The 25,134-nt window shown below is 39.6% G+C and overlaps 1 pseudogene; it reads right to left on the bottom strand.

Annotated features, from left to right (window-relative positions):
- LOC147613700 (uncharacterized) overlaps positions 1 to 23,790 on the bottom strand; it is a 146,426-nt pseudogene extending 122,636 nt beyond the window's left edge.
- Positions 23,791 to 25,134: the final 1,344 nt, after the last annotated feature.

Below are 25,134 nucleotides of genomic sequence, written 5' to 3'. Positions count from 1 at the left end.
TGACTGTTTGTAAATAACTGTTTTATGTCAAGAATGCTGGGGAAGCATTTTGACCATCTTGTGGATTAAGGTCATGAAGACCTAACTGTTAAAGTTGCAACTGCTGACGGAGAGTCAATGGAGGACGTCTCGCGTAGCAAGGTCGACCGAGGTCTTGACCAGCCTCGGTTCGATTAAAATGGTGAGCTTCCGGTACGGTGGATGAGGGACCAAGGAAGCGGCCTATGAGTGAAGCGCTAGGTCACCTGCGAAGGATCCTAGAGGGTGCTGACCATACGGTGCTCGGGCTCTGGGTCGCCTAGGATACCCACGCGTGCGTCGAGGAAGATATTGGAACAAGGAGTAAGAGTTGTTTTGTGAAACCGGGCATGGATCTGGTTGACTGACCTTGCTGGTCCTCAACGGATGAGTCCATGGCTCTTTTATATGGATCTGTTGGTTGATCTTGCTGATCTTCAACGAGAGTCCATCTTGATAAGTGATTATATTGCCGAGTATTATGGGCTAGGAACTATGGAAACGGCCTCTGAGTGGACAGGTGGTGAGCGTTCTAGTTGCCAATGATGCCATAGATACTCTGATGAAGGAATGATGGGAAATTTGAGGATCAACCGGATAAATTGGAAGATTGTGATCAGTGGTACTATGGTTTCATTAAAGGATTGTTTTAAAGTTAGCTGATGATAAGAAAAAGGCAATTTCATATTGGGTGTGTAAGTGGTGTGCCTAATTTTATGTTGCATGAACTTCCGGCTAGGGGGCCTTGGAACTCTCTTCCTTGGTACCCGGGACAAAACTTAACCAAATTCCAAATTGGATCCCATCACTACAGTGGTTGGGCGGTTGGCTAACCCATGGGATCGGATGGGGTTAGGCTGGATTGATGGATCCGTAAACCGAGACTCAATTTCTGTTATTACGATAGATGAAGTAAGTCCCGGACAGTAATTGTTCTATGGATAGGAATCAACGGCTGTGCCTCTTGATGGGGAAAAAAGCGTTGATCCCAATGATCCAAGTGCAAGTTTCTTCCTTGATCCGATCGAGTATCTTTATAGGTGCAATTGGATCAGCGTGATCAGTAATGATCTTAACTACGTTAGAGTAAAAAATTATCCTGGTGGAATCGCCCGTGCTTTCCGGGTAAGGGAAGTTTTTTTCGGGTTCGGTTTTGGAAAAACCGACGGATTAGTCTCTTGTCCGGATATCCGTGGATGAGGCCCCGAATGTGGGACCCCTGTCCCGTGCGAGAAGTGCTACTTCCGCTGCTAGTACCCGAATCCGTTGCTCGGTGGGAACAGGGGGATCTCACAGTTGGTATCAGAGCCTTTGGTTAATAAAGATCAATTGAGAAGACAAATAGGTCAGAAATTTATCAAGAAACACAAAAAGGTTGTAATTGTGTGATATAATTCATACAATTTGATATTCAAATTGAAATTCGTAATTTGGTAATTGGGTCTTCAGATGGAAGTACCGCAATTATATAGAATCCTTGACTTGCTTGAGGCCTAGACATGATGGTATTTACCTTATAATTCCAAGGGCCGTGACTATCCGTATATACCGAGAGTATAACTGCAGCTCTTTATTGACAGTATATACGAGTAAATCTAAGACTTGAAATTATAAGCGTTAATGCTATCCAGATGACGAATTTGAATGTGGTTGATATGATTTTTAATTCTGTTTGGGAACTGATGAATTGATTGGGATTCTGATTGAAAAATGATGATTTTTGAAATTTAGTTGAAATATAATAACTTGAGCAAAACCGCAATGAGGATGAATGGGACGAGTCCCTGTAATGATAAATGATGATAATGATTTCAACAAATCACTATGAGATTAGTGGATTGTGCTGTCAAAGTACTACTGTTAACACTTGACTCGGTATATCAAGTTAAGGGATGACAAATTGAAAACTTGCTTGACTGAAATTCCCGTGGAGGAATGTTCAGCAAGAAAAAATTTCGATCTGATGGACCATTATCGTGTTAAAGATATGAATGATATGATCTGAAATGAATTTATTTAATGATGAGTTCTATATAAGGGATATTTATCCCCGTATTCTGTTGGGTTGACCAGAATATAAGGAACCCTAGAATAAATTGGATCTTAAGAAAAAGAGTTGTCCTCTACTTGGCGAGATGAGGACATCTCACACTTTTTTAAGTGGGGTAGAATGTAAGATTCCTCCCCAACCTTTGAGGTATACAGGAGTAAGAATCTCCCTTTCTGATCTTATAATTATTCCCTCTCTAAAATAAAAGAAAGTTTTGTTTAACAAAGGAAGACCCTTTTTCTAGAATACTTCTCAAGAGTCCCACCTGTTTTAAGGATTCAGAACAATGAGTTCAGAAGTGAGAATCGATGTTTTGGATATCAAGGTTTTGGTCTTCATTCGAGTACGGCCCAAAAGAAGTTCTTTATCTCTTGGGGAGTATATGAAGTTATCCCCCAGATATTGTGAGCCTTATATCTGAATTCAATGAAAGTAGGTGACTTAGCCTACAAGCTTCTTTTATCTCTTCACCTCAAAATTCTTAATGCCTTCTATAGAAAATTGTGCCAAACCCAAATCATGGAAAGACGGTAAAACTTCAGTGGCAAGCTACCGTTGGCTTCTAAGTTACGCTAGCTCCTTCCTTTATATAAGTCGTAACTTTTACTTGTCGCTCACAGTAATCTTACTCCCATCGATCTCCTTTCTTCCTAATCTCCTTCATGGCTTGGCAACAAGAATTAGTTTTATCCATAATGATTCCTCACCTTCAAGACGCAAGTGAATCTGTGAAGAAGGATTTTATAGAGCAGTATGAGCGCTCACTTTTCCCTCACTTGGGAACTTCTGTAGCGCAAACCAAATGGCGGACCTATCAAAACATAACTAGGGTAACACCCTGGGGTCAGCAACACTTTCGTAACAATGTCCGCTTGGCCATGGTTATTGAAGCTTTGGGTTTGGGTCCCCGATATTACTGTGTCATGAGATCAAGGCATCCTGGGTTTTCTGAGCGGGTCTTCTTACTAGCATGTTTTCTTCCTCATGAGAAGATATGCCTTTATCCCGTTTTTGGCTTGCCTCTCAGAGGTCCTTTTGTTAGATCACCTCATACCTCTGAGATAGGTGCAGCAATAACCAACAGAATTATTCCCATAGATGAGTTACCTTATACTTGTGCAGCTTGTGAGGACTGCTTTTGTGACCATATGATGGACGGGCTTATGGAAGTGTAAAGAGTTCCTCTATCTTTACTGTATAAGCTCCGAGAATGAATAAAGTTTAAATCTTGTTCGTATTTTGAATCTTGCTCTCTTTAAGACTTATCTTGGTGGTTAATCTTGATTAAAATTTTTCTCTAAGTCTCATATTCGTGAATCTTGCGAAATTATCACAAGTTGCGAGATGAGGACATCTCGCGTTTTTTAAGTAGGGTAGAATGTAAGATTCCTCCCCCACCCCCTTTTTGATGTCTAGTATCTTTCCCTGTAATCAATCCCTCTTCAGAAATATAAAGACCTTGTTTCTATCTGTTTTAGCCTAGAGAGAGAAAAATATTCTAGAGAGAGAATATTCAAATTTTGAATATTTTTGGATAGAAAAATATCTCTTCTAATTCAGATGAGTTCCCCTGAAACAGAAATTTAAAAAAGAATTTTCCAATGTGCAATTGGAATTAATTGAAAATAGGTATAAAGAACCTTAGCCTAAGGGTCTAGATTTTCAGAAGTCTTTAGACTATGGTCCAATTAAGGTTCCTATGGACCAATAGCATCAATCCATGTGTAGGGAAGAGATAAATCCAACTTGTAAAAAGAAAATACCCAAAAATGAGTAAATGCTCACATAAGGTGAAGAGTTGAAAATGTACAAGGTTTATTAGTAAAAAACTATGTGCAATATTAAAAATATGAGATATTTTGGGTATAATGATTTTATTATGACACATATGTAAGGAAGGGGAGTCCCTTAAATGCTCACATAAGATGAAGAGTTGAAAATGTACAAGGTTTATTAGTAAAAAAACTATGAGCAATATTAAAATGATTCCATTATGACACATATGTAAGGAAGGGGAGTTCTTTAAAGGAGGTGCATATTTCACATAAGATGAAGAGTTGAAAATGTACAAGGTTTATTAGTAAAAAACTATGAGCAATATTAAAATGATTCCATTATGACACATATGTAAGGAAGGGGAGTTCTTTAAAGGAGGTGCATATTTCACATGCTTGAATGAGTTTTAAACTCATAAAAATTGAGATATTTCATCTCTCCTCTCTCCTCATTCAAGTCTAGTTCCAAAAAGTTAGCTTAACTGACCTAAAAAATGGTCAATTATTGACCAAACTGATTTAGAAAATTCTAGAATCAGTTTGTTTGGTTAGGAGCTCAATTTTTCCTATAAATAGAAGCCTCCCCCTTGTTGAAAGATAGATAGTGTTTATGCATCGTTACTCTACTCCACCTAAGCCAAGAACTGTGAATTCATTTAATAATTCACTAGTTTTTGGAGCTTCCCTCTTTCTTCAATCCCCATTAGTGGCTCCATCAACATACTTAACCAATTGATTGGTTGGGGGCCTCTACCGTGAACAAAGAATCAAGCAAGTTGTAAGGTAATTAGTGAATATTGATCTTTCTATAATTTCTCAATGTTTCTCTCTTCTCAACCCCTCTCAAGCTTGAGAAGTTTAATTGGTATGGTTTTTTTTTAAATGCTAATGAAGTTTGAATAGTAGTGAAGAGTTACATAATGCTATTGAAGTTAATTTTCATTTATGTTTAAATTCTAATGATTTTTATGTAAATTTCCTCTCTCACTCAATAAATGGTCATACTCATGACCCATTCTCAATCCAAATCAAGCTTTTCATAAAGCTTTTCCGTAAACCAAGATTAAGCTATGCTTGAGGCCAAATTATTGGCTTTTTTCTATGCTTTTAGTTTATGTATATTAATGATTCAATCCATTATGGATTAATAATCCAATTAGAGATTATTTTAATTATTCCTTAATGATAAGCATTATCCCTTAGAAAAATTGAGATTTATCAGTCATAGCAGCGCAGCTATGGCAAAATTTTTATAAAAATTATGCATAAAATAATCTCATTCAAAGCATAAAAAGAGGACTTCCTACCATATTCTAGGAATTATCATCCTAGATTAATTGAAAGAATTTCATTACAATCATGGAGAAATTGAATTTTAATATTATGCATAAAAGAAATTTTTTTTAATATCAAAAGTGTTACTTTTATCATTTTTAATTTTCATGCATAGAAGTATGCATAAAGGAAAAAATTTTATATCAAAAGTGTTACTTTTATCATTTTTAATTTTCATGCATAGAAGTATGCATAAAGGAAAAATTTTTATATCAAAAGTGTTACTTTTATCATTTTTAATTTTCATGCATAGAAGTATGCATAAAGGAAAAAATTTTATATCAAAAGTGTTACTTTTATCATTTTTAATTTTCATGCATAGAAGTATGCATAAAGGAAAAATTTTTATATCAAAAGTGTTACTTTTATCATATTGGATTTCATGCATATAGGTATGCATAAAAGATATTCTTTTTATACTAAAAGTGTGATTTTCCTCATAAATGGATTTTATGCTTAACTTAGGTGCATAAGAGAAATTCTTTTATTCTAAAAGTGTAATTTCCTACCAAACTGAATTTATGCATAAGAAGATGCATAAAAGATTGATTTTAATTTCGAAAGTGTTAGTCTCCTTAAATGGAATTTATGTATAAATAAATGTGTAGAGAAATCTTATATTAAATATAAGAATTCTCTTTTTTTTAAAAAAAAAGATATGAAATGTGATAAGATGTGATAAGAGGTGTATGAGATGTGATAAGAATTGATAAGATGCGTATGGAAAGTGATAGGATGTGATAAGATGTGTATGGGATGAGGTAAGAAGTGTATGTGATAGAATAGGATGTATATGGGTTATGATAGGGCGAGAATGGATGTGATGTAAAATATTAGATGTGAAGACATATGGGGTTACATGAATGGGAATGTGGAAATGGATGTATGTATGTGGATGTGTAGATGTGGAGATGGGAGTATGGATGTATGAATGTGAAAGTGGATGTATGAATGTGAAAATGGATGTATGCATGAAGATGTATATGCATAGATGTGAATGTGGATGTAGATGTAGATGTATAGATGTGAATGGGAATGTGGATGTGGATGTATGTATGTATGTGGATGTAGATGTGAATGTATAGATGTGAATGGGAATGTGGATGTGGATGTATATGAATGTGGATGTAGATGTGGATGTATAGATGTGAATGGGAATGTGGATGTGGATGTATGTATGTATGTGGATGTAGATGTGGATGTATAGATGTGAATGGGAATGTGGATGTGGATGTGGATGTATGTATGTATGTGGATGTGGATGTATGAATGAGGACGTGATAATGGATGTATGCATGTAGATGTGGATATATGGATGTGAATATGAATGTGGATGTGGATGTGGATGTATGGATGTGGATATGGATGTGTATGTATGAATGTAGATAAGGGATGTGGATGTATAAATGAGGATGTGAAAATGGAGGTATGCATGTAGATGTGGATGTATGGATGTGAATATGGATGTGGATGTGGATGTATAAATGAGGATGTGAATGTGGATGTGAATGTGAATGTGGATGTGAATGTGGATGTATGGATGTGGATATGGATGTGTATGTATGAATGTGGATATGGGATGTGGATGTATAAATGAGGATGTGAAAATGGATGTATCCATGTAAATGTGGATGTATGAATGTGAATGTGAATTAATGTGTCGTCGATATGAGGAAATGGATGAGAATGAGTACACATTGAATGGAATGTGGAATAAGTAATGTGGACTAAGGAGGGATAATGTGGAAAGACGAAAGTTTGATTTAGAAACTGTATTTTGTGACTGTTTGTAAATAACTGTTTTATGTCAAGAATGCTGGGGAAGCATTTTGACCATCTTGTGGATTAAGGTCATGAAGACCTAACTGTTAAAGTTGCAACTGCTGACGGAGAGTCAATGGAGGACGTCTCGCGTAGCAAGGTCGACCGAGGTCTTGACCAGCCTCGGTTCGATTAAAATGGTGAGCTTCCGGTACGGTGGATGAGGGACCAAGGAAGCGGCCTATGAGTGAAGCGCTAGGTCACCTGCGAAGGATCCTAGAGGGTGCTGACCATACGGTGCTCGGGCTCTGGGTCGCCTAGGATACCCACGCGTGCGTCGAGGAAGATATTGGAACAAGGAGTAAGAGTTGTTTTGTGAAACCGGGCATGGATCTGGTTGACTGACCTTGCTGGTCCTCAACGGATGAGTCCATGGCTCTTTTATATGGATCTGTTGGTTGATCTTGCTGATCTTCAACGAGAGTCCATCTTGATAAGTGATTATATTGCCGAGTATTATGGGCTAGGAACTATGGAAACGGCCTCTGAGTGGACAGGTGGTGAGCGTTCTAGTTGCCAATGATGCCATAGATACTCTGATGAAGGAATGATGGGAAATTTGAGGATCAACCGGATAAATTGGAAGATTGTGATCAGTGGTACTATGGTTTCATTAAAGGATTGTTTTAAAGTTAGCTGATGATAAGAAAAAGGCAATTTCATATTGGGTGTGTAAGTGGTGTGCCTAATTTTATGTTGCATGAACTTCCGGCTAGGGGGCCTTGGAACTCTCTTCCTTGGTACCCGGGACAAAACTTAACCAAATTCCAAATTGGATCCCATCACTACAGTGGTTGGGCGGTTGGCTAACCCATGGGATCGGATGGGGTTAGGCTGGATTGATGGATCCGTAAACCGAGACTCAATTTCTGTTATTACGATAGATGAAGTAAGTCCCGGACAGTAATTGTTCTATGGATAGGAATCAACGGCTGTGCCTCTTGATGGGGAAAAAAGCGTTGATCCCAATGATCCAAGTGCAAGTTTCTTCCTTGATCCGATCGAGTATCTTTATAGGTGCAATTGGATCAGCGTGATCAGTAATGATCTTAACTACGTTAGAGTAAAAAATTATCCTGGTGGAATCGCCCGTGCTTTCCGGGTAAGGGAAGTTTTTTTCGGGTTCGGTTTTGGAAAAACCGACGGATTAGTCTCTTGTCCGGATATCCGTGGATGAGGCCCCGAATGTGGGACCCCTGTCCCGTGCGAGAAGTGCTACTTCCGCTGCTAGTACCCGAATCCGTTGCTCGGTGGGAACAGGGGGATCTCACAGTGAAAATCTCTGTGAGAGAGAGAGAGAGAGAGCCCACAACCCAATGTAACCTGCCCCAATAAAGTAAAACCACCTCTGAGCCACCGATGATGTAGGCCAAGTGGTAAATGTATGTGTGAGCACTTTAGTCAAGGTCGCGAGCACTTATAGTAGCCTTGGACACATAGAGAGAGAGAGTGTCAAGGACTATGGAGTTTAGGGACTTGAGGCACTGGTCGCAGGCTATCAAGTAAGAGAGAAACTTGATATAGGGTCCAGGTGTGCTGAGATAACTTGAGGGGAGGAGTAGACACTGGTCGCGGACTTCCAAGTAAGGGGAGGCAAACTTGGTATAGGGTCTAGGTGTACTAGGAGTATTCACTTGAGGGGAGGTGTTGAAAATACAAGTGAATAGGGTGTGTGTGGGAACAAGCTCTTGGATAGAGGCTGTAAAAGAGGAGATGTAATTGTGAAAGAACCTGTGAAAAGGTTAGGAGAATCTACTGGGAGAGAATAATGGGTAGCATGAGGGAATTTAGGAGTGTGGAGTTATTCTGGGAGATAATCAGGGAAAAGAGAAGAGGTGGAGAGAATCAGGCAAAAGGTGGAGATATTCAGGGAGTGAATCATGGAGAAATCAAAGGGATTTGATGCTTGATGTAAACTCTATAAATTGAGGCATAGCCCTAATGAGAATTTGCTGGTTTTTGAGTATCCATGCCTACATTAATTTATCTGCTAATTATTCACTAATTACGTCTTAATCATTTCTTAATCACTTTGTTAATCATGTTGATTCTAGTGTATGATCCACCATAGCTCATCATTTTGCTCAAATTTCAACAATATATTGCCGGTTACTATGAGCTACGAACTATGGAAAAGGGCCCTGAGTGAACAGGCGGTGAGCGTTCTAGTTGCCAATGATGCCATAAGTACACCGATGAATGAATAATGAGAAATAAGGATTCAACCAAAGACTTTGAGGATTGTCATCAGTGACATAATGGTTTCATTAAAAGATTGTTTTAAAGTTAGCTGATACTGAGAAAAAGGCAATTTCATATTGGGTGTGTAAGTGGTGTGACTAGTTTTATGTTTGCATGAACTTCCGGCTAGGGGGCCTTGGGACTCTTTTCCTTGGTACCCGGGACAAAACCTAACCAAATTCCTAATTGGATTGCATCACTACAGTGGTTGGGCGGTTGGCTAACCCATGGGACTGGAGGGGGTTAGACTGGACTGATGGATCCGTAAATCGAGACTCAGTTTCTGTTATTAATACGATAGATGAAGTAAATCCCAGATAGAAATTGTTCTATGGATAGGAATCAACGGCTGTGCCTCTTGATGGGGAAAAACGCGTTGATCATAAATGATCCAAGTGCAAGTTTCTTCCTTGATCTGGCCGAGTATCTTTATAGGTACGGGCGGATCAGTTTGGTCAGTCATGATCTTGACTACGTTAGAGTAAAGAGTTATCCTAGTGGAATCGCCCGTGCTTTTCGGGTAAAGGAAGTTTTTCCGGGTTCGGTTTTGGAAAAACCGACGGACTAGTCTCTTGTCTGGATATCCATGGGCGAGGCCCCGAGTGTGGGACCCCTGGCTCGCGCAAGATGTGCTACTTCCGCTGCTAGCACCCCGATTCCGTTGCGCGGTGGGAACAGGGATCTCACATCAATGATGGGCTACGGTTCAATCTCATCCTCAATGAGATCAACCCTTGCCAAACTATCTACTTCAAAATCCAAACAAGTGTTTAGATCTACAAATACATTCAACCCACTACTACTTGTGCTACTCATGTCATCGAAATCAGCATCACCAATGGTAGGCTCGTCCTCACGGCGGGTAATGGCCTCAATATCTGTATCTCCTATTTCATGATCATCCTCCTCTCTCGTATCACGGTCATCATCACCTCCATGGCCATGATCATCCTCCATACGCTCCATATTCCTAAATGTACTATACATCACTTTGGAACGTGGCATAATAGGTATGACTTGCCACCATCTGTTATTATCCACCATTGGTATAGACAACCTAATTCAAACACAAATACAATCATGTTATTTTCCTTGCATCGAAGGTATCAAATATATTAAAGTGAGTACTTTTATATGTGTGTACAGTACCTGTTCACATTGTTGCGGTAGTACTAGTGTGTCCTTCTTACTTTGCCAAAACTTTGTGGAGTCAATAGTTACAAAGCCACTTGCATGGCGTTTGATTGTTGCATTAGGGCCTCTTTCCACCACGTCCTTAACCCACTTTACATCCAAAACATACATAAAGAAGTGTCGAAAGTCAAGCTTAATAATATCTTGGATTATGCCACAATAATCATCCATGGCTCCATTGGCTCCCTCAAAGCTAGCAATGACACCGCAATCTTGTGTGTTTCTCTTATCACATCAATCCGTTGTGTTCAAAAATGCTTGCCCTGACACCATATAGCATTGAACATAGTGCACTACACCAAGATAAAAAATCAATTAAATAAGCAATCTAAATTATTGAAAGCTCCTAACTTATGAATAACATTCTATATACCGACCTTGCTCATGCATCCCCTAGCATACTCCCATTCTTTCATTGTGATATGCATCCCCTCGTCTTTCTCTGCTTTGTCCATTTCGTCAAGTAGCCAATCCACATGAATATCCTTTGGAAGTGCTCTTAGATACTAAGGGTATGGCACACGAGATCCGTGGTGTGTACGAAAGAGGGCCCTTTCTTCTTGTCTTCTTGCCTTTGCATCCTCGTATCTTGTCACCCATCTTTTCATCACATCACTAGTAAGCACGCAATAGAGGTTGATATTATTAAGCAACTCTGTGTCCATTACTTTGTTGCGTCCTTTCGCTTGAGGCACAATAGAGGTCATCCTTAGGTCTTCATCATCTCTCCATAGTCGTGGGAGAGAGCTATCCACATCAACAAGAAACTCAGAAATGTATATAAGTGACTGTCGTATCAACCAACCCTCAGCCATGCTACCTTCGGGTCTTGCATTTTGTCTCACGAAACCCTTCAAGGTCTTCATGAAGCACTCGAGGAAGAACAACCATCGTGCATGTATAGTACCGCATATAGCAATCTCATCCACCAAATGCGCAACTACAATTCCAAATAAAACATTACAACTCCGAAACGTTTAGTTACAAAAGGCATTAATTGATAGCTCAAAAAGTGCTTGTATGTATATATAGCATGAAGCTAAGCCACGTCTTGTGGCTTCAAGTACCAAAAATAAGAGGAGTGTATATACAAGAGGCACGAAGCCAAGCCAGTGGCTAAGTACAAAAAAGAGTAGCTAGCACTACTCCTTGCTCCCTTTTGTGCTCCCTTCTCCGCCTCCTTCTTCCTCGTCTTCTTCCTCTTCTTGTGGAGGGTCCTGTAAACAAGGGACAACATATATCAATGTATGAAAAATCAAATCTTTATTTATAATATTGACATTATTTAATTACTTTCGAATACCTCGGGGGACTCTCCTGTAGCTCGGATATACTGCTCCTCAATAATCAACCCGCATTATAGAAGTGCCTCCATGTATCTCCTCTGCGATGCTGGCGGTGGTAGGCTGTCTCGACAGGAGTAGGGTACCTGCCCACGATATCAAGCTGCAAGATGACACAATTTGCGGAGGGGTTAGTACAAAGAAACAACCTCCTAATAAACTACATAAACAATATAATTTGAGATCGATACTTACAAATTGGGCCTCCCATGATTCAACACCCCCTGCTCCAAAATGCATGCTTCCATATCGCTCCATTTGGATCCTTCGTGCCTCCACGTGCTTTAGACTAGGTTCCTCCTTCGCTGACTTCATTGCTTTCTTCCACTCACGCTTGTGAGCGGTGTGGGGCGGGCCCCTTGGTGGTTGACCTCCCTGGAGCCTGGCAAGCTCCGCTAGTGCATGCCTCTTAAGCGAAGATCTTTTATTGCTAAGTATCGAAACAATCTTTGACTTGGCCCATTTATCTGTGAACTGAACATTGGGGGGGTTAGGATACCTAGAGCGAACACAGCGAGGGTCTCATCAGCTAACCTCTTTGGTTGATCTTTGTAGTGAATAAAGCAATCTCTGTAATTGTTAGCAATTACAGAGCGCATGAAGGCCATGATGTCCTTCCCTCGTGCATCCATCAAGATGCCTCCTGTCTGAGTGATGTCATAGTAGATCGTACCATCACCCAAAGGCACATCTTGATCATTTGAATCATTCTCGCCCCCACCCCCCCCCAAAGCACTGTGCCATGCATCCCCCACCGCTCTCCCTGCTACTACGCATGCTACTGTGTCGTGTCGAGCTACTACGCTGGCCACCTGTAGCTGCTGTTGGAGAACCAAGTCTCGACTGCACGGGAGTACGCCGACGGCTCTGCGAGGCAGAAGGGCCTCATGTGAGATGGCATGGGGGAAGGGACATAGGACGGCATGGGGGAAGGGTCTCGGCTATGTAGTCGGCTGGGCTGTGTTGACTCCACTTGGGTAATCTCAAAAGGTGTGGGGTTGGGGTGGTTTGGAGTCTGTAGTGCCGACTCTTGGGGGGTGTTTAGAGTACCCGTCATGTAGCCGTATAACTCCGCAGGACTGGGAGGGTGCCCCAAAAGGTTATATAAGTCCCGAAAGATGGATTCCCGAGGATCAGGTGAGCCTGAAGCGCTTCCTGGCCACATGATGAACTAGAAAAAAGAAAAAAATAAGATTACTGATGAACTGAGAAGAGAAAAAGAAGAGAAAAAGAGAGAAAAAGAGAGAAGGAAAGAGAGTATAAAAGGCATGCACAGCGGGGATAAAAGAGAGGAGAAAGGAGAGGAAAAGAGAGGAGAAAAAGAGGGGATAAAAGAGGGGATAAAAGAGAAAGGAGAGAAAAAGAGAGGAGAAAAAGAGGGGATAAAAGAGAGAAAAAGAGAGGAGAATAGAGGAAAAAAGAGGGGGATGCAAGAGAGAAAAAGAGAAGAGAATAGAGGAAAAGAGAGGAAAATATAGAGTGCAATCTATTTTTTCAATCATGCTTCCCTTACCATCATTAATGCAATCCCCTTCTTCAATCATGCAATCCCTTTCCATCATTCATGCAATCCCTTTCTTCATTCATGCATCACTTATTTCCATGAAAGGAGAGGAAAAGAGAGGAGAAAAAGTGGGGATAATAGAGAGGAGAAAGGAGAGGAAATGAAGGAAAAGAGAGGAGAAAAAAAGAGAAAAAGAGAGGAGGGGAGGGGAAAAAAAGAGAAAAAAACACAGCGTCTATCTGTGCGTTTAACAGCGCGTCTATAGATGCAGCTACCTGTTTCCAACACAGAGTAGATGCATCTATAGACGCGCTTTTAGACGCTTTCTCAGATGCGTCTATAAACGCGTTCTGACAGACATACTATTCAAAAAGACGAAAAGGACATGCGTTACGCCCGACATGCCCGACACAAAAACACAGTTAATGCACAAAAATAGTCGTTTCAAAGAGAGCAACGGACGAATCAAACGACAGCAACTTTTAAAGAAGATCAAAAAAGAAGATCAACCCTAAAGAGACTTACCTTGGATAGAGGTATGGAAGCTTCTTGTCCTTCTTCAAAGCTGTTTCTCTTTCTTCTCTTCCTTGTTCACCCTTTGCTTCTCTTTCTTCTCTTCTTTGTTCACCCTCTTCTCTTGTGTGCTTGGAGATGATTGTGTAAGCATGGAGATAATTGTGGGTGCTTGAAGATAAGTGTGGATGCTAGGCTGTGAATCTGTTAATAGCAAAGCAAGCCCATTAAAAGTATGTGAAGAAAAGTAAGCACGCTAAACGTAGGTTTGAAAATGAAAATCGCGTCTACAGAAGCGTCTATTATCGCGTCTAAAACTGCGTGTAAATGCGCATATAGACGTGTACTGCACAGAATAGATGCACTTTTAGACGCGCAAATAGATGCGCCACAAAGTTTTTAGATTGAATATTTGATACAAGAGCAATTTTTTTTGGGTTGTTTATATGTAGGATGTCTTCATCTTCAACAAGTAGCTCTAGTGAGGATGAATCCCTCCGTATCCACCATCGCAAAATTTGGTTGGAGCAAAAAATAAAATGTATGTGTGATCGATGTCGAGAAAACATGTATCGTGCACGTAGGATTACACTCAATCACATCTCAAAGTATGGAGAATGGGATGCCACCGTAAACATGGTAAGTGTTAAAGAGTTAAGGTTGATTGAGATACCTATGGGTGTTCATATGTTTGAGTTATGATCCTGTTTTAATTTGATACAAGATGCAGTGCCACACCCGCATATGTTGCCCTATGCTCGTCTTGTGAGGAGGCAAAGCGTCGGCAATATGAGGTGGGATCTTCAAGAGGGATCGTTACGGATACATGGAGTGATGGTGATAGTAGCCCTCCGCCATTACCTCATGAAGCCGTGGAGGAGGAGGTGTTTGATGATATGGTGCAAGATTTATATGTCCATCAATCCGAAGGGAGGGATGATAGCATGGAGCAGAACGATCTTTTTACCGCAGCATCGACTCCACTGTTTGAGGGATGCACATTCTCTGTTCTACGTGCCTTCCTTGAGTTACTAAACTTGCAAACCATCTATGGATGGAGCAATGTAAGTTTGAATGCATTACTCAAGTAAGCTTTAAAGTCTATTTTGCAAACATGGTGAATTATGCTAGTGGGTCAATTACTCGAATGCTTTTCCTCATTTATAGTCTTCATGTGCAGGCTATTATGTAAAATTCTTCCAAGGGAGAATAAATTACCGACCTCAAGAGATATGGCAAGGCAACATGTGACCTCTGTTGGAGGATAAGATTACAAGCGCATCCATGCATGCGTCAACGATTGCATTTTGTTTCGTGGACTACATAAGGATCTCAAAACTTTGGACGTGCCTCGTAAGGTTTTGCGACATTTTCCCATAATCCCTCGCATCCAACATATGTTCAAGTACAAATCCATTGCAGAGCTCATGTCAGGGCATTCCTCCCATCGATCAACCGATGGCAAGTGGAGAACTCCTGCAGACACTCTTGCGTGGAAGCATATTAAAGACACATGGCCAAGCTTCAATGAAGAACCTAGGAGCTTGAGACTTGGATTGGGTATGGACGGTGTGAACCCATTTGGTCTCAAAAGCACCTCTTACAGTGTATGGCCAGTGATATTGGTGAATTATAATCTTCCACCCTCTATGGCGATTAAGAAAGGACATGCTATGTTATCCCTTCTAATTCTAGGGAAACATAAAGTCAAAAATCCTGATGTTTATTTGGAGCCTTTGATTGACGAGCTAGAGATACTTTGGAGAGGTATCGAGGTGCATGATGTGAGCAGGCCTCCCTCGTCACACGAGACTTCAACTGCAAAGCAATCTTGATGTGGATGATGCATGACTTCCCAGGCTATGGCGAGTGTTTAGGTAAGCATTGCACTTTTAGTTATGAGTAGGCAAAGGATGTGGCACCCTAAACCCACCTTCAACTCTTAATTTCCTCTATTGTTCAGGTCTCACTACATCGGGTTACCATGCATGTCCTGTTTGTGGTCCTTCGCTTGTTGCCTCACGGGCAGACGCATTGAATAAGGTCATCTATGAGAATCACCATCGATTTCTCCCACCTGATCATCCTAGATATGTTGCCCCTTGGAATGAAGTCCTCCCACAATCACTCACAGCAGGAGATTGGATGAGAATTTGGGATGGTTCCACGACTCCTCCACCACTTGGCATGAGCCGGTAAGGGTTTGTAACTATTGTGTGCTATATTGGCAAGAAATAAAGATTGCCCGCTAACACCAGCTTTTGTTTAGATACTCCATCTTTTATCGTTTACCATATTGGTCCCACCTCAAATCACCTGCTTGATCCCATGCATATCTTCAAGAATGTGGCATCTACCATTTGGGAACATTTGAATGGGACACGAGATTCCATAGGCATAAGGGAGGATCTACGTACCAGAGGGAGGATGCATGAAGCTTGGCCACAAGAGAGACCAAATGGGTGTGTTTTTTTACCTCGTGCGCACCGTGGAGGTTATCAAAGCTAGAGATGGTCGACGCGCGGGCGGTGAAGCGTGCTATTACTACAATTCGTACTCCCACTGGATGCATGAGGTGTTTGAAGGGGGCCTTTACAAAGAGCAAGAAAAGAGGTGTAGAGCAATTATATGGCTTGAAATCTCATGATTGGCACAAGATGCTCCAAGTAAGTATTTTATGTGCATAATATCTTTTTCCTTTAAAATTTTTGAGTGAATTAGAAGCAATTAATCAACCATTCCTCGTGTGTTTAGTTCATACTACCTACTAGCATTTCTTGTAGTGCATCGAAGGACGTGAAAGATTGTATTTACAAGATAGGCGAGCTTGTGAGGTACTTTACATGATACAAAATGTGATGCGTATCAATGCTCCATGCAAGGTGTTCATATTGCTAATATGGTGTACTTTTTCATTTCTAGGTATGTGAGCTCAAAGGAAATAGATCCCACCACGCTTGAGAATGCTCAAGTTATGTCAATGGAGGTGGTTTGTTTAGTGGAGGAGACATTTCCACGTTCTATTCTCACAAGAAGCCAACTACATCTCTGTCGACTATAGACATGCTTGCAAGAGTGCTAATTAAAATGCGATTAGCTGTAAGAATTGAATTACAAATGTGGAAATGGGATTCTTGTAACTACATAGCATACACAACATACACAGCATTCTGTTAAAGCACGCAAAATTTTAAAAAAATATTCTGTAGCGCGTCTATAAACGCGTCTATATACGCGTTTGTCTGTTCAAGATGCGTCTATTTGAGCGTCTATTAATGCATCTACTCTGCGTCTGGTTTGCGTGTATACACGCGTCTATACATGCGTGTATGTTTTTTAAATTCTCCCCGACTGTCTATTTGCGCGTCTATATAAGCGTCTATATGCACCTATATAAGCACGTCTAAAAGCGCGTTTGTCTATTTTTTAAATTTCTCCTGACCGTCTATTTGCGCGTCTATATGCGCGTCTATATGCGCATATATAAGCGCGTATAAAGGCATGCCTGTTTGGTACCTTTTAAATGCTCCTTTAGACACGGGTCTGGAGACGTGCTACTATAGACGTGGAAATAGACGCGCCTGTAAGTTTTTTTCTTAGTTGACTAAATGCGTCTGTAGGTGCTTTGTCTTGTTGTGTGGTGTGACTATCTTAAAGTTTGCTTGAAGCGCCGGCTACGGGGCCTAGGAACTCTTTTCCTTGTTGGTACCCGAGGCAAAACATAACCAAATTCCTAACTGGATTCTATATCACTACAGTGGTTGGGCGGTTGGCTAACTCATGGCGAGGTATTAGTCTCTTATCCCGATATCCGTGGGGCGAGGCTCTGCCCTTTGCAAGAAGTGCTACTTCCGCTCCTAGCACCCCATAATTCATTACGCAAAGGGGGCAGGGATCTTTCAACTAGTATATCAGAGCGAATTGGCTAAAGTGGATCAACCGAGAAGCAAGAAAAGTCAAAAATTTATGAAGTATCTGTAAAAGATTGTAATTGTGTGATGACATTCATACAAATTGATATTCAGAATAAAGATGCATAAATTGAAAATTGGGTCTTCAGACGGAAGTATCGCAATTGTATGGAATCCCTGACTTGCTTGAGGCCTAGATATGATGGTATTTACCTTATAACTCCAAGGACCGTGACTACCCGTATATATTGTGAATAGATTATCCTATCAATTTGGGAAAAGAGAAATAATGGAATTAGATTAATCTAGTGGGATAATCATAATTAAGTTTATGATTATGGTTAAAATTATGATTTAAATTCATAGTTTAATTTTAAGCATAAAAGAGGAACTACTATCATATTTTCATTACAAGATTTTATTCTTTAGAAAAAAATAAGAATTATCAGTAATAGCAGCTGGTAAAATTTTTAGAACATAATACATATCTTATTTTTATGCATAATAACAAAAGAGGACTTCCTACCATATTCTAGGATTGGACATCCTATGCAAAAAGAATGATTTTCATCATATTCATGAGAAATAATTTTTTGTAATTTTGCATAACTAATTGATTATGAGAAAGAGTAAATTTTGGTAAATTTATTTTTTAAAAGAGGAATTCCCATGATATTTGAGATACAAGTAATTAAATGGTAAAAGAGGAATTCCCATGATATTTGAGATACAAGTAATTAAATGGTAAAAAAGGAATTTTTGGTAAATTTATTTTTATGCAAATAGAGGATTTCCCATGATATTTGAGATCCAAGTAATTAAATGGTAAAAGAGGAATTTTTGGTAAATTTATTTTTATGCAAAAAGAGGAATTTTTCTGATATTTGAGATCTAATTGCAAAAAGAGGAATTCCCATGATATTTGAGATCCAAGTAATTAAATGGTAAAAGAGGATTTTTTGGTAAATTTATTTTTATGCAAAAAGAGGAATTCCCATGATATTTGAGATCCAAGTACTTAAATGGTACAAGAGGAATTTTCGACATAATTCAAATTATGAGTATTTATCGAATGTGGAAATTTGAATATTATTAATTTTATTGGGAAATATGGGTAGAATTGATTTTTGTAAATCCCATGAATCTTTTACTTGAAAAGAAGAATATCGAATATATTTTACTTGACAAATTTGAGAAAGAATATGAAAATATCCATCAAGAGAAAACTTGGATAATTCTTATTTGATAAGGTTTTTTTTCCTTTTTAAACATTCAACAACACTCTGATACTGAGGTAGTCCGGGATGGGCAACAAGAAGAGCGGCCTCTTAGCACTCCTCAAGGCTCCCGTGTTGCTCAATGGGCTTGGGGCACAACGCAACACAAACATAAGAACCCCAAAACCACACACTCAACAAGAAAAGTGGCACCACCTAGTTATGTGTGTGAACTAGGACACCAAAGATCTTTCCTTGTAGCCAATCAACACAAGCTAACCATATACATCAATCAAAAGGCACACACACCCTCAACAAACACTCATAACATATGATATTGTGTGTGTAGGAGACTAGCATAACACAAATAGATACACACCAAACTTGGAGAAGAACTTAGACAGAAGATTTAAAGTTAATTTTGTTGTCAGTATACACATGGTCTTAAGGTTATGGGAGCCCTCTCACCATACGACCCTCTCAACATACGACCCTCTTACCATGGATTGAAAGGCAACAAATCAAAAACAGGCCCTCAAGCCGCCAAGCATAAAGTCACACCACAAAATACAAGAATCGAATTCACCTTAAAATCAAACATCGGACCGCTTTGCTAAATCAACTTTGGAGATGTAGGAGTCCAAGACTTTGTACACAATTGCACCCAAACTACTAATCTTATTTATGTAACAAGGGCAAGATACAATTATGATAGGGAGTATGGCATCACTCAAGCCCTCACAAACAATGACATAACTAGCTTCAAGCTTCTCTATGCAATCAAAGGTGTTGATGTATAGAGAGAGCTCACAAGTTCACTATCTCCTTACACACTAGAGTTGGGAGTGGTGTACAATGTGTGTAATCCCCCTCTCCACAAGGAATGGAGAGGCTGTATTTATAGGTTTCAGAAGCTCCAATTAAGATTAAGCCTAATCAATTTTATTATGAGAAATCATAGAATATGGATTTTCTATTTTGGAATGAGAGTGGGCCTCTTCTTATCCCTTGAGTCACATGGATGTGGGCTCAAGGTGAGAGAATTATTGAAGATGGGAGGAGAGTGTGATGTAGAGGTTTGAGCAAATAACTTGTAGTAATGCCTACTCAAAAAGTAGTAGAGTGAGTGCTTATTTACATATGTTTGGTTAGTAGTTTTAGTAATCACTATAAAAGGTTAGTAGTACAATGTACAAATGGGTGAGAAGGGCTGAGAGGTTGAGTGAGAGGAGTAAAGATTATGAAAGATCCTTTGTGTGGTTGAAAGCTCAAAGAAGCTTGGACTCTCCCATGTGTAGATTTTTAAGTTAACCGCCGATCTCCTTCTTGCATTCGACGCCACAAAAGTTGATTGAGGTGAAGAACATGGGGGTTTTTGTAGATGAAAACTCCATATTTGCAGAAGTTAATATGATACATTCATGCTGAATTTTTATGTATTTTTTGAGATTGGAAAAATAATTTAGTAATATGGGAGTAGTAGGGAGAGAAATGGAGATGAGGTATGGGTGTATAGAGTAAATATGAGAGAAAATGGAGATGGAAGGAGAGGGCAAAGGTGGAGAGGGTGAGAGAGGACATGAAGTTTGCAGGTTTGATGGATTGAGAAAGGAATGAGTAAGTGTGTAGGTGATGAATGTGTAAGGGAGGTGAGAAGAGACTAGGTGTACCTTGCCAAAAAGTGGGCAGACTGGGGCCCAATAAAAAATTCATATCTCATCGCCATTAGCTCCAAAAACTCTCAAAACATTTAAGCATATTCCTGAGCTCACGAGCTAACTTTTGTCCTTTGATGTTTAGTCCAAATTCAGAGTGGAGGTGGGCGCAAAAATTTCAGCAAAATCATGTATTTTCTGAATTTTCAAAATCTTTGTGTGGGTCCCCATTGGTGGAATTTCTTGATAGCTCCAAGAGTGAGCCTCCCAATACATCATATCCTGACCTTAGAGACTCAAGTGTATGTGGACACTTACATGCAGGAGATTTTTTTCCATTTTATAAAGATATAATAAGAAAAATACAAGCTAGTACTTTAACTGGTCAACATATCATGATAATATGGTTATTATGATAGGAAAAAAAATAAACAAAGAGATCTAATTGTGAATAAAAATACTAAAATAAAATATATAAAAATAATTGATATATGAAAAACTGTTTAATGAAAATATAATAAATAAAATATATAAAAAATATTTGATAGTAAAAAATATATACAAAAATACTAAACTATGGAAGTCAAAAGGGAGGGAGACCCTCATTATTTTAGGGTAGATGAGAGAATAAAAGATGAAATAGTCTAAGGGAAGTAGTAGGCTTTCTACACGGTATGGGTAGAAATATGAGGGCATAGGATTTACTTATGCATGGTGAAGTTGAAGCATATGTACAATGATGGTCCAAAAGTATTATGAAGAAATAATAATAATAATAATAATAATAAATAAAATATACTTAGGTTTGTAATACGCACACCTAATGAAGTATTTACATAATTAGAGAAAATAGAGACCCCCATATTTAGGCCCTATATGAAATGAAATATTTACACAAAATGGGCCGTAATAATTTTATTTATTTTTGATGAGTAGCTAGCAAATTTTTTTTTAAATAATATAAAAAATATATAGAAGATATGGGTAAAGTCCTTAACGCACACACGCCTATTTACAGTGAAAAGGTATTTATGACAAAGAGTTCATGTGATTTTCCTTGGCCGAGGTAGCTCCCTGTGGTAATGCAGATAGTCGAAAAAATCATTTAGCTCTCCCCCTAGATGATGGTATATTCATGTACCATCATAAAGTAGGCCTTTTAAAGCAAGTGATGTAATGTGGTTCTCTTGTCCATCTTTATTATGTTCCTCATGTTTTGCACCACAGACATCACTCAAACCACAAAACTTACATGCCCTTTTATCTCCTTTTTGTGGTTGCTTTTGTAAGTCTGTTGGTAGAATGCGACTCAAGTATGGCTTGAGTCTGTAGCCATTAACCTTCTTAGAATGTCCTTTGCCATCCAAATTCATGAGCTGATAATAGCTAGAGTTGAAAACCTTCTTGACAATGTATGGTCCCTGCCATCTAGTTTCAAACTTGGCATCAAACCGGTTATATCAAGTCGGTTGTCATACTTTAGCACAAGATCTCCTTCTTTGATGCCCTTGTCTTTCAAAGTTGCATTGAACTTCTCCGCTGCTTGCATGGCTTTTCTTCTATAACACTCATATGTAGCTTCTCTTTTCCACTCTAGCTCAACTAAAGTGAGAAGTCGATTCACCCATGCATCTTGATCTCCTAGTCCACCTTTTCCATGTAGCCGCATTGTTGAAATGTTGAGCTCAATAGGTTGCAATGCTTCTTGACCATAAACCAAGTGAAAGAGCGTAAACCCCGTTGCTTCTCGGTAGGTAATCTGGTATGCCCAGAGTGCTTCATCAAGGAACTCGTCCCAAAGCTTTGTCTTGTTCTTCACCATCTTCCTTATGATTCCTGCAATGACACCATTAGCCTTCTCTACTAACCCATTTGATTGGGGATAGTAGGGTGTGCTATGATGATGTAAAATATGAAGCTCTTCACAAACTTGGGTGAGAAAACCTTTTCTAAAACCTAGACCATTGTCAAAAACAATCTCCAAGGGTGTGCCAAATCTGCAACATATATGAGTGTAAACAAATTTGCTTACAGTCTTTTCATTCACCCTTGCCACACTTTGAGCATCCACCCACCTAGTCATGTAGTCTATGGCCACTAAGATGATGTACAATTATCCATTTTTAGTTCTAGGTAGTGGACCCATAGCATCAATGCCCCATTTTTCAAATGGACCACTTGCAACTATGACTAATTGGCGTGGACCATGTAGCAACCTCTTATTACCATTGACTTGGTAGTGATGACAGCTCTTACACCAATGTTGGACATCCACATGTAAGCTTGGCCAAACATACCCAGCAAGCAAAATCTTTTTCATAGTTAGTTCTTGAGCAAAATGGCCACCACATGCTTCTTCATGCAAACCTTCTAAAATGGCTAGAATCTCCTTGGTTGTTGGTACTCTTCTGCACACTTGATCTTTTCCTCTTTGGTAGAGGGTACCTTGTAAGAACAAGAAAGGACTTGCCCTCTTCATGAGCCTCCTCTTTTGTGCCCTTGTGAAGTCTTGTGGGAATTCTTCTTCCAAGATGTAGCTTACTGGGAGCCAGTGTCTCCATTCCTTGGTATCGTGGTTGCTTAATAGCCACTGCAACCAAGACTACTTGCATTTCCTTCTTTGCTTAATAGCCGCTGTAGCCAAGACTACTTGCATTTCCTTCTTAACACATGCAACAGCTTGTTGTGCAAGTAGATCAGCATCCTCATTTTGTTCCTAGGAATATGATACAATTGCACCTCCTCAAATTGATTAAACAACCTACGGATAGCATGAACCTTTTGCCTTAATCTTTCATTCTTGCATGCCCAAATGCCTAAAATTTTCCTTACAATAAGAAGTGCATCCCCTTTTACCAGGAGACGTTGTATCCCTTGATTGATGCACACCTTCAAGCCATGAAGTAGTATGTCGTACTCTATTGCATTGTTGCTAGTAGAACTTGGCAAGTTGACCTTCTCCTTCATAACCACCTCTCCACTTGGGTTGAGCAACACCAGCCCTCCCCTTGCTTTACCTGTGGCTTTTCTAAAAGCTCCATCAAAGAACACGGTGAATGCATTAGGTATAGTTTTGGGTGGTGGCAATGGTAGGGTCTTTACTTCAGGCACCTTAATCTCCTTTTCATGCACTCTATAAGTGAGAATCCCTACCAATTGTGCATGCACACTATCTTCTACCTTGATAGAGTATTGGAATTCTTGCAATTCCATAACCCACTTTGTGATTCTAGTGCTGAGAGTCATTTGAGAAGACACCCAAGGAAACAAATTTTCTGCAGTGAGAATTACAAAAGGTTTTGGTAACAAGTAGGATCTAAATTTTCTCACCGCAAAGATGAGAGCAAGCATCATGAGTTCTGCTTCCATGTAGCCTTTCTCCAAGACATTCATGACCCTACTAACAAAGTAGATGGGCCGCATCCTAGTACTGTGGGGATCTTGCTGTAACAAAACTGCACCCACTGTTTCCTTTCCAACACTAGAGCTAACGAAGAAAGTGTACTCCCAACAAGGAGGCATGAGTGTTGGTAGCTCTGACAAAATGACTTTAATGTTACAAAAATACTCCTCAAGCTCATTAGACCATGCAAACTCTACTTGTTGAGTCAATTTTTGCAAGGGGTGAAGTAACTCTAAGGCTAAGTGAATGAAGCGTGACATGTACTTCACCTTTTGAATGAATGCGATGGCCTCCTTGAGACTCTTTGGAGATGGTACTAGCTAGATCGATAAGAGCCTTTGCCTTTGTAGGATCCACCTCAATGCCTTTGGAAGAAACCTTATGACCAAGCAAGATTACTTCATCCTCATCGATTCGATATGACATTTGTCAGGATTGAGTTGGCCCCCCATGTCGTAGAGTTTCTTCAAGCCTTCTTCCACCCTCTCTTTGAGTAGTGCTTGCTCCTTGATGACTCCTAGCCTTCGTAGCTTTTGTGCCTTAGGTTTGGCTTCTGGCTTTAGCTCAATCTTCTGTTGAATGGCCTCTACACCATGCACATCTATGTAATCTTTAGCAAAAAACCTAGGAAATTTCCTTAGCACACATCTAAACTCCTATCCTTCCTCTGATGTAAGCCTTTTTGAGAGTGTAGCATCAAACATTTCTTCATCATGCACAATTTGGTCTTCTTGAGATCCTACCTCCTCCAAACCTTGACAGGGTGTCTCTTTGTCTTTTGCTCTGAATCTTACCCCCATGACTTCAATGGAAGACTCCTCTTCCGTAGTGCTACTGCTCCTTTCTTCCTCTGAGGTGTCATCGGTCCAATCCTCCTCTGTTTCACCTTGAGAAGATTCTTTATTTATCTCCTCTTGTCGTTGCTCCTTCATGTCAAAGATAATCTTCTTATGATTTTCATTCCTGCAAATTAACTTTCCATTTTCCCAATCCTGAAAAGCTCGCATTCTCATTAGCCATGGTCTACCTAGGATAAATGGATAACCACTTCCCTTGGTAGACATAACATAAAAATCAACAACCTTCTTAATGCCAAAAACTTCCACAAAAACATTCTTACAAATCCCAAGACACTGCTTTGCTATTGTTTGCCA

This window comes from Cibotium barometz, chromosome 43 (genome assembly GCF_041138505.1).
Source record: "Cibotium barometz isolate CiBa-2024 chromosome 43, ASM4113850v1, whole genome shotgun sequence".
NCBI classification, from domain to species: domain Eukaryota; kingdom Viridiplantae; phylum Streptophyta; class Polypodiopsida; order Cyatheales; family Cibotiaceae; genus Cibotium; species Cibotium barometz.
Note: the sequence above shows the minus strand (reverse complement) of the source record. Positions and strands in the feature narration are given on the sequence as shown.